Here is a 10,244-nt window from a genome sequence, read left to right on the forward strand (position 1 = left end):
ACGGAAACTATGCATCAGACTTCTGGTTTTACTGGACAGAAGAACTCAGACCTTCTGTGCAGTTGAAGTCTTGGTAGCGTTATTTTGTTAGATCACCATCCTAGGTGAAATGCGTTACGGCTCTCTTGAAAATCATATGAGCATTTTGAAAGAAATGATGTTAAGTGCAACAGGGAAGTCACCCATCTGTCTGTTTTTGTAGGATTTGTGGAAGAATCAAATGCTGACCGTCTTACCCTTCCTGAGGATGGTAAATGGTTGTTTAAAGCTGCTGAGGCTGCTACTTCTGGGACTGCAAGTGAAGGGTAAGTTTATGAAATATAGATACACCTTTAGGTTCACACAACATGTGACTGCTGGCTTTCCTGTGTTTGAAAACTATGATTTTTGAGCTGGTATTGGTTCTCTCCTGTGTTCTTAAATACAACAGGTTTCCTGTTCCTTTCTGTCTGTGGACAGAACTAATGTGGCATGAAGAGAAGTCAAATTGACGAGCTGTCAGTTTGAGCCTTTTTTTCTCAAATCATTGCAGACCCCAAAGTAGCGGGATAAGGATTTTGTTCAGCAGGCTATATGCACCTTTTTACAGTTTGAGGGGGTTACTAAGCAGGTACTGTGAAGAGAAGCCCTGCTTTTGTCTGAATGTTATGTCGGTGCAAATTACACCTGAGATTCCTGTAACTTTAGTGGGTTTATTGTGGGGCTTGACTACTTTCTGGCAGTAATTTATACACTTAGTTTCTATTTTCTGTGTGTGGTCAATTAGCACCTGTTTGTTTCTGGAAAGGGAAGCAGTTTTCTCACCAGGTACTTTAAAAGCTGCAACTGCTTAGTGAGAGACGTTAGCGATGAAATAACCCTTAATTTCAAGTGGTAACTTACAGTGGCACAAACTTTTGTTCAGTTGGTTCTAGACCTCGAGTATGGCAGTTGCACTCTTTCTACAGAAGACAAAGAATATATTATTCTTTAATACAACTCTGTTGTTATGTTATTATCCAGTGTGAGATAGCTGGGAAGAATGTTAAGTACTTGATTCGTTGCACAAGATGAGTCGGGAATTGAATGTCGATGTGTTGGTAAAGGAATTTCTCATTTTCCTTAGTTTTTTTCTGTTTGGAAACTGGAAGACTTTACAGTGAGAAAGTAATTTGTAAAGCTCTTCAAGGTTTGTTTTGAAGCTTTGTGATGGATTTCTCTCTTTCTGCTCATGCAGTGAAGCAAACCAGCAGGAGTCCAAAATGTCCTCTTCATCAGAAGAAAAAGCCATACCAGTTGCAACAAACCCACAGCTTTCTGAATCCCTGCAGGCAGAGGGTGAATGTACGTACAGTATGTGGGAGATGTTATGTGAGTTAAGGCAGCTGAAGGCCTCAAGTAAAACATGCAGTTTGCCATAGCGCTACAGGTGTCTCAGACTGAAGTAGTACTAGCATGTTACTGCTACCTTTCATTAAACTGTAGAGAGAAGAATACCCTCCTCAGAGAAAGTCCTTGTAGAAAATGCATAGCCAATGTTCCTGTTCTGGATAAAGGTACTGAGAAAACGGGTAGAATGTCAAATATTAGAAGGAGAGATCATTATGTATTTCGGTGTTGTACACCACTACTAATTTGTGTGCTATGGGATCTGCTGCTTGAGTTACTATTTTGAAAGATGATGCATCCCTCAGTACTCAGGCTGTGAAGAATAACTAGCTGCCGGGTAGATGGTTCTGGTTTCTAGCGTTTGGGGAAAGCCCGATGTATGTGGCAGGATGGAGAACTGTATTCTTGGCTCCTGCTCCCTCTGTTACTTCCTGTTGCTTAAACGCATCTCATTTATAGAGCAGTTAAGTTAAAATGATATAAATCTCTTCCAGCTGTGATACGTATCCTTGACAGCGAGGAAGTGGTCAGTACTCATTCAGAAAATTGCCTTGAGGGGAAGTGTGTGGATTTACCTGAAGAACGTAACCCAGAAGCAGCTGGAGATGAAGGAAACGTTCCTTTTCCACAGGAAGAAGTAACTGTTTCTAACAATCTTCCTAAAACTGAGGAAATTAATGTAAGTAAACTATTTTCCCATTTTCTACTAAAGAGAAAACACCTTGCAAATTGAGGACAGTCCTGTCTAACTGACGATTAGAAGGCACGCAAAACCGTCTCAGTTTCTTTAGCTGGGTAACACAAGTCCAAACCTCGTTGGGTAAGGGCAGATAGGTTTTTCTCCTACGCATTTGCTGTACCGATAACACAGAATAGAACCTGTCAAGACTTGGGCCTTTGAGAGCTGTAGGAGTGCCAAAACCCGCCTAAATATTTTTTAAAATCACCATGCCTTCATTTGGTTTGCTAGACTGTAAATGTTTCTTATTTGACTTAAAAAAAGAAATAGTTTTAATGTTAAAGACAATAAGAAAAGTTGGGGAGTGCAGCTTTTCAATACCGGAGGCCGTTTACCAAATGACAAAATGGCGTGGGAACCAAACTCATTTTCAGAATGATTTGGGTGCTTAGATCCTTTGCTATTTGTTCCTTATTAACATAAAGAGAATTCCCAGTAATGAGTTAATTTCAGTGTCAAGATATTTCCAGCTGCCTAAAACTCTTTTTGTGTGCGTGTGAAAATGCGGGGGTTTTAACATCTCAACTTTGTAAAGTATGAATTTTAAAAGGTTGTTCACAAGGGCTGAAAATCAGAGCCAGAGATTCCTCAGTTGTGGCAGGTTTTCCCCATTGTTCTCACTTCTGCTGGGGCCGATGAGTGATTTGGATTCATTGTGGATGTCCTCTAAGTACCACATAGAGTATGCTGTCGATTTCCTGTAGGGTTGTACTCACGGGAATTAGTAATAGTTAGAGTGAAATACAAACTGAAAGGTAGGCGTAGCACAAATAGATTGGTCTCAAGCAACAGAAGATGCTTTTCGGTGTCGCAGATTTCAGATGAAGTTGAATAGGCAGTCGCTTACGTCGCTCGTCTCGGCTTTGGGGTTTAGGACAACGCTCTAGAGAAGATGATTATAGACTTGGGAATACATAAATCACTCACTTATGGGAGTAAATGGAGAATTTGTGATGGGAAGAAGGGAGCCGGTACGTGAGACGGTCACAAAGCTGCTGCAGTCATTCCTGTAGCAGTAGAGTGAAGGTTTTCCTGCTTTCGTTATGAGTGGTTCTTACTGAGTTATACGTAAACGTGTCTTTTTGGCTTGTCTACCTTCACTGAATTTAGGACAAACTACTTACTACTTTCTTGGTCGTAGATTTGTAAGCATAAAAGGAAAGTTTATGCAGACTGAGAGGGTTGTCAAACATTGGCATGTGCTGCCCAGGGAAGTGGTTGAGTCACCATCCCTGGAGATATTCAAAAAGTGAGTGGACAGGGTACTTCAGGACATGGTTTAGTGGGCATGGTTAATGGTTGGACTCGATGATCTTGAAGGTCTTTTCCAACCTAAATGATTCTACGATTCTATGATTCTATGACTAGTATTTCTCGAATTTAGCTTTGAAGCGTGGCATGTTGCTAGATGCGTGTTGCGCAACTACATGCACTTGTTCTCAAATTTGCGCTAATACCTCGCTTGCAGTCTGTGCTCCCTGCCGTGCTGTTAATGGCCGGTGGGAACCGGGCTGGAGTTACCCTGTCGTTGCACTTTGTAACGCCGGCTTATGACAGGGTAGAATTGCTGGTGGTCGTGAAACTAGTCTGGTATTTGTACTCGGTATTGCCGTCACCTTCGTACTTCGGGAGCCATCCATCGGAAACTATCAGTAATTACAGCTTTTAGCTTTTTTCCTCGGCGAGCCCGCCTATGGGGGGCATCTCCGTCCTTCGGGTGCCATCGCCTGGAGACTGTTAATGATTCCACTTTTTACCTTTTCTCCTTGGGGAGCCAGCCTAGGGAGGAGAAATCTTCCCGCATCTTCCCCTTCTCTGCCAGGCTAATTCCAATAGTGTTTGAGGACTTTGAAAATTTGCATATCCTTGGGCTGCTGAAACCAGCATGGTCCTATGCGAGGTCTCCTGCATGTCGTTCAGGTCTTGTTTAGGGTTGAACAACTGTTTAAGAATACGATCAAAGATGATGCTTTAGCAACTTTTGGCAAGGCAGGAGGCAAGAAAATAAGCAGATTCTATGGAGACTCCCGCTGAGTGGCTTCCTCCTTCTGCCCTCTTTGGCTAGCCCTATAACTTAGAGGGTTGGGCAAAGGTCTTCACGCGTTGATTAAATTACCTTGGCCACCTGCGTCACTTGAAATACATAACAGAGACTACTTTTGCTCTCAGCATAAAAGCTTGAGTGTCTCATGTGGCTCTAGCAGGAGAGAATAATTGCTCAGTACGGGGAGCTACAAAGGCTGCGATGGAGGTATTTAGAATCTATGTGTTGTCTCCTGCAATCCAAGTGATTCCTTAAAGTGCGGTGTTGAGTTGTGCGATGTGATACCTGGCCAGTTTGACTAAGTGTTGCGGTGACACCTATGATGAGCGAAACTTTAAGCTTGGGGGACATCGTTGTACTTTGCCCCGTTAGATGCAGAGTCGGTCACTCTGTGTGGATTTGTAGTCAGTGCGGAAAGTACTGCAATGTGATGATTACTGCCAGCTGGGTGTACAGCTTGTATTGTAAAACTGCTCACTTTGTTCACGGGTGGTGGCAAATCGTTAGTCATGAACAGAAGTATCAGAAATGGAGCATGTGATTGCATACACGGGATACTCTGTTCTCTGTCCCTTAAACGCATAAACTTTTACCTGTAGTAGAGAGTACATGGTATGTTTCTAACTTTACATTTGGTGGTGATCGGAAAGGAAAAGCAGCATTTCAGTGTCCTCAGCTTCATCTAGCTCAGCCTGAAGTTAGTCTGTTTGGTAACTGATACTGCATTAAGAGACCTTTTTTAACTTTAGGTTCTTGAAGACGGTGCGGTTAAGGCACAAACCTCAGAAGAAGCACCTGAAACATCACCATGTAGTGAACTACATCCCTCAGGCAATCTTCAGTACAGCTATGATAGTACAGAGCAACAGTTTGCATGTCATTTGCCTGATAACAGAGATGGTGAATGTGATGCAGCTGAGGGAGATGGAGAGCTTTTTCTATCTCAGAGTAATTTTACTTTAGTCTTGGAAGGAGAAGAAGGTGAAGCAGAGATGGGAGACCCTACATTAGTAGATGCTTCTAAAGCAGCTGGCACAACAACAGAGGAAAAACCTGTCAACAGTTTAGGCAATACTGAAAACCAAGAACATGTTACCAACTCGGTGTCCACTGTAACTAGTGATCAGGCATCTCAAAATATTGCAGAGTCGCTCCCGTATGTGCCTGAACCCATTAAGGCAGCTACTGCTGAGAACTTACCGGATGCAATCAAAGACACAAGAAGTAAAGAATTTACATCTGAAGTTGCAGAACAATCTATTCATGAAACCATAGGTAAAAAGGTAACTGGATTCCAGAAGGCAAAAGCTCCCTTAAGAACTGTGCCGGAAGGAGTGGAAGACGAAACCAGCGTACGTCAAGTAGAGTACGGCATCGCTCCTGGAACACGTGCAAGGGGACAGCTGAGTAGAAGGCTAAGTACTCCATCGGCAGGCACTCAGCAGCTACTGAAGACAGGCAAACCAGGTCTGTTTGCACTGTCTCCTAGGAGAAGTAGCAGGCGAACAAAAGAAGCACCTGAGACTTCTAGTCTTCAAACGGAAGAAAATGCTCAAGAGGAGCAAACGCTTGTGATGCCTGTTACTCCTAGGAGAGGCAGGAAGCCTAAACCAAGTACTGCAGGAAAAGTAGAAAGCAGCCTTTCTGATGGACAAGCATTGTCCCTCCCTACACAGTCCGTAGCCGCTACTCCAAGAAGAAGATTAAGGAGAGCGAAGGAAGCTGCAGCTGAACTCTTGGGAGAGGCTAATGAGGAAACTTCTCTTGCTGAAGGTAGCGTTATCGCTTCTGCTACTTCCCAAAGGACTAGAGGAGGGAAAAGTTCAGCAGGAGGTCAAGAAACTGGCCAGACTGACACGGGTCATAAGATAAAAACGTCAGTCAGTCCCAGCAGAAGTGCAAGAAAACTGAAAAGCGTTAATTTACAATTTATGGAAAATATTGTCAAGGATCAAGAGGTGCAGCCTAGTGCCCAACTCCTTTTACCGGTGGCAACTCAAAGAGGCAGAAGAAGAAAGACGAGTTCATCAGAAGTTTCAGAAAATTCTGACCTTGATCTGTCTAAATCATCGCTTCCTCAAACAGAATTCAAACTTCCCGTCACTCCGAGGAGAAGTGCTAGGAAGCAGGCACAAAATCTCCTGGCAGACACAGAATCTCTCTCTGCTCAGGAAGACATGTGTGCAGGTGGGAAAGTGGGAATCCTCGATACTCCTAAGAGAAGAATAAGAGGAGTCCCACATGCTAAACTAGAAAAAACGGATGCTCCTGAGCAAAGAGCTGCCCAGCCAAACGAGGAATCAAGCACACCCAGGACTACAGTAGGAACAGGGCATCGGGGCAGAAAGAGACAGTCAGTATTGGAGGAGAGCACAGGGGAGAAGGCCTTCCCCCAAGGAGCTGGTGACAGTCCTTTGCTGCCTGAAGACAGAAACCCATCAGGACATGCTTTAACAGATCGTTTTACAAGAGCCAGATCCCGCAAAACTTCTATGCATCAGAAACTGTCTCTTGAGGAAAAAGAGTCCTTCCTTTTCTCTCCTCCTCTCACAAAGCTGACAAAGAAATGTAAAGGTAGGTGCACTATGTTTATATGCAAAATAGGGCATATTGCTGTTTTGTAAACCACAGAAAACAGCTTGTGAGGATGGCTTTAAGTATGGTAAGAGTATAACCATAGGAAATAAAAAATTGGGAAAGAGGCATTTCATCTTTTTTCTGAACTCTGTATGACTGCCTGGCTAGCTGTGGTGGAGACAGGAGAGGAGGCTGATCTGAGTACACTGAAATGAAATTTAAGCTTAATTTTTTGTCATGAGCTGAATGTCTATCTGTTTTGAAAACTGGAGGACATATCTTAATATGTGGTTGTCATCACTTCCCCCCAGTGGAGAAATAAAGGAGACATGCTTTCAAATTCTGTTAATGTTTTAACTTAACATGAGCTGCAACTTGCAACAAACTATACAGCTGTTTAGTTATAGGATTGTTTTTCATGGGCATATACTTTGTTAGTGAAGTCACTGCTCATGGGGTTCTTTGTATTGGAGTACATGATAAAAAAATATTTTTTGAGATGAGTAAGGACTGTCGATGCCTCTTGAGCATAGTATCTTTCATTATGTAAGGGCAGGTAAAATGGCTACACTGGCTTATTTTTGTTTCACTATATAATGTAAAAGAATGGATCTCAAGAGGCAGTTACTAGGCGAAGAATACCTGCACATTTTTTATAAACCCAATTGGACCTTTTATGTCAGGAATCTATTGTGCTTTTGATTATTAGCTGTAATTTAATGTCACCGTCGTTTATGTATAACGTACATGAATGTTAAGAATGCCTTGTCATTTTAGCTGGAAAAGAAGACCATCCTGTGCAGCTTAAGGATATAGACCCGGACTTGTCTTCTCAATTTGTCTTTTCACCCCCTCTGTTGAGGTCGAGGAGAAAAAATAAATCTAGGATTTCCCAAATTGTGAAAGAAGCAGTAAGTAAAAACTCTAGTTGTTTCATGTTCAGAAGAATAAGAGGAGTCCCACATGCTAAACCAGAAAAAACGGATGCTCCTGAGCAAAGAGCTGCCCAGCCAAACGAGGAATCAAGCACACCCAGGACTACAGCAGGAACAGGGCGTCGGGGCAGAAAGAGACGATTAGCACTGGAGGAGAGCACAGAGGAGGAGGCCTTCCCCCAAGGACCTGGTGGCAGTCCTATGATGCTTGAAGAGTGAAACCCATCAAAATGTGCTGCAATATTAAGATCTGTAATGGATCGTATTACAAGAACATGCCTAGTGTGTCAATAAAGCCGCAGATAACTCTCAGGGTTGTCAGTGCAATCCATTTATTTGCTGGAGTTTCATCGGTTCCCATGTAACTAATCCGAAATAGCCTAGGTGTTGATTTCTGGTGGGGATCTGGCCTGTTGAGAGAAAAGCTCTGCAGAACTCCTGGGCTCGCGCTAACAAGCAGCCCTGCAGCGAGCAAGCTCACAGGGCGCGGCACAAGCGCGGGGCAGTCTGCGGCACCTCCCCGACCCCGCGTGAGGGAAGGCCGCAGCGCGGCGGTGGCAGAGACGTGACCCCAGAGGGTCACCGTGGCCCGAATCCTGCTGTCCTCGCTGTGTGTGCCCCCGGCCAGGCGGAGGGGTGCTGGGTGACCGTGGTGCTGCTGCTGACGGGCGGCTGAACCACCTCAGAGCAGCCGGGCCGGGGGAGGCGACTGCTCGCGGCTCTGCTCCGGACAACGGGCCTTGCTCCTATCATCGCTCGCTCCCCCAACGTTTCCCCTCGGGAGACGGACACCAGAACTACCGTTTTTGCTGAAGTCCCCTGTCGACAGAGCTGGAGAGGGGTCTGCAGAGCCGCTTACGCAGGACGAGCCCGGGCTGGGGCTGGTTGAGGAGGAGGGGGCTCCGGCTGGCCCGGACGTGCGTGACCCGTCTCTGGAGCACAAGCGAGCTCAGCTCCCCACGGCTGCTCGCGCAGGCAGCTCCGAAAGCTGCTCAGCCCTGGCAGGCAGGGCCAGTCCCGGGCTCATCTGGGACGGGGATGGGAGGGAGACGTCGTCTTTGCAGCCGGGGGAGGTTGGGAGCCAGCGGTGCTTCCGTACCCCCTTTCTGCGGGTGCAGGGGATGAGCGGCTTTGTCTGCTGCTTCATCCTGAGAGGCGGTAGGTCGTTTGCTTTGAGGCACACCTTTGTGGTTCTCGTCTTTACAGCAATTCTTCCTAGGTCAGATGTTCCAAGAGCGGTAACTGTCGCAACCTATTTATTTCCTCTGCGTTTCTGCAGAGTATCGTTTTCTGTATCTTACTTCATAATGTCTGAGGGACGGATCTGGTAATTTTTCCTGCTGTTGATACCGTATTTTAACAGATTTTTCTCGACGAAGCCATCGCCAAACAGCCAGTTATAAATCTGGCGGACTTGGCAGGAAGCGAAAGGCAAAAATCCTCTGAAGGATCTGAAGGAGACAGGTTGAAGGAAGGCAGGTGGGTAAATCTAAGTCTAACCACATTAGGAAATGTCACCAGCTGGTTTTCTTTTTCTTTTTTTAAAAAAAAATCCTTCCCTGTGAAGTAAAAATTAAATTTCTGCAGGTGAAAAATAGTTTTCCCTCCATTCAGGATTCCTTGCCGTCTGGCTAAAGAAGTTACTTAAATGAATAAAGCCTGAGATGTCCACAAGCACAAACATACTGAAGCCTGTGCCTAAGCATGAATATACGGAAGGTTCTAATCTGGTAGCCTCTTCCCTGCCGCCGGCCCCCCAGATTTGCTTTTCATAGTCATGCTTCTACTTTTCACTTTATTTTCCCTTAGTGCTCTGGCTGAGGTTGCTACAGGAAAGAGAGTGGTGCACATCCCATACAGGGACTTGGTCCTGACGAGACTCCTGCAGTCTGCTCAGGGGGGAAGAAGCAGGACCATCATGGTAAGTTGATTCTTGAATTTATAACCCGCTTTGCCCATTGAAATAGAATTGTGCGGCTCTGACATTGGTGAAAGTGAGTGTAATTTAAAAGTTAAGCTTGCTTCCTGTGCAACACAAAGGGGAGAACCCTTCTGCTGGTCAAAAGCTTCTAGCCACTACTAAACGTGTTACTCAAATGGAGAGCACTTCTGTTTTCGGAACAGAAATGTGGCTGGCGCAAAATAGATATCTCTGTCTACGTTAGAGATACAACCTCCGTTTCTTCTGAAAGAGTTTTCTGCATATCTGTAAAAATTTATTGACATATAGGTAAATGTAGCTATAAAACTCAGAGGCACCTGTTTTATATAAAACCCGTGTTCTTTACCTACCTAAAACTAGGCTGCATTATGAAACAAGTCCTTTTTGCCCTAACTTCTGAGATTATCGTTTGTGCCGTGCACCAGAGGTTGCATTCCTAAATGAGATGAAACTCCCCTAGGTTCTTCCTTGTCTCAGGTGAATTAACTGTATGCTCCAGCATCTTGGAAGAGGTATTTTTTTTAAAGGAAGTGCAATTAAATGAAAGGTGGAAGAATACGAACAGAAAATGTGCACATGTGAAAAGGTTGACTGTAAATGCTGATACTCTCAAAACAGCTTACCTGGGTTTCTTCAAAT

At 44.6% G+C, this 10,244-nt stretch overlaps 1 pseudogene; it reads left to right on the forward strand.

The window, feature by feature from the left end:
• Positions 1 to 8,016, forward strand: part of LOC142038101 (protein ELYS-like) — a 53,999-nt pseudogene extending 45,983 nt beyond the window's left edge.
• The last annotated feature ends 2,228 nt before the right edge of the window (positions 8,017 to 10,244 follow it).

This window comes from Buteo buteo, chromosome 12 (assembly GCF_964188355.1).
Source record: "Buteo buteo chromosome 12, bButBut1.hap1.1, whole genome shotgun sequence".
In the NCBI taxonomy this organism is placed as follows: Eukaryota; Metazoa; Chordata; class Aves; order Accipitriformes; family Accipitridae; genus Buteo; species Buteo buteo.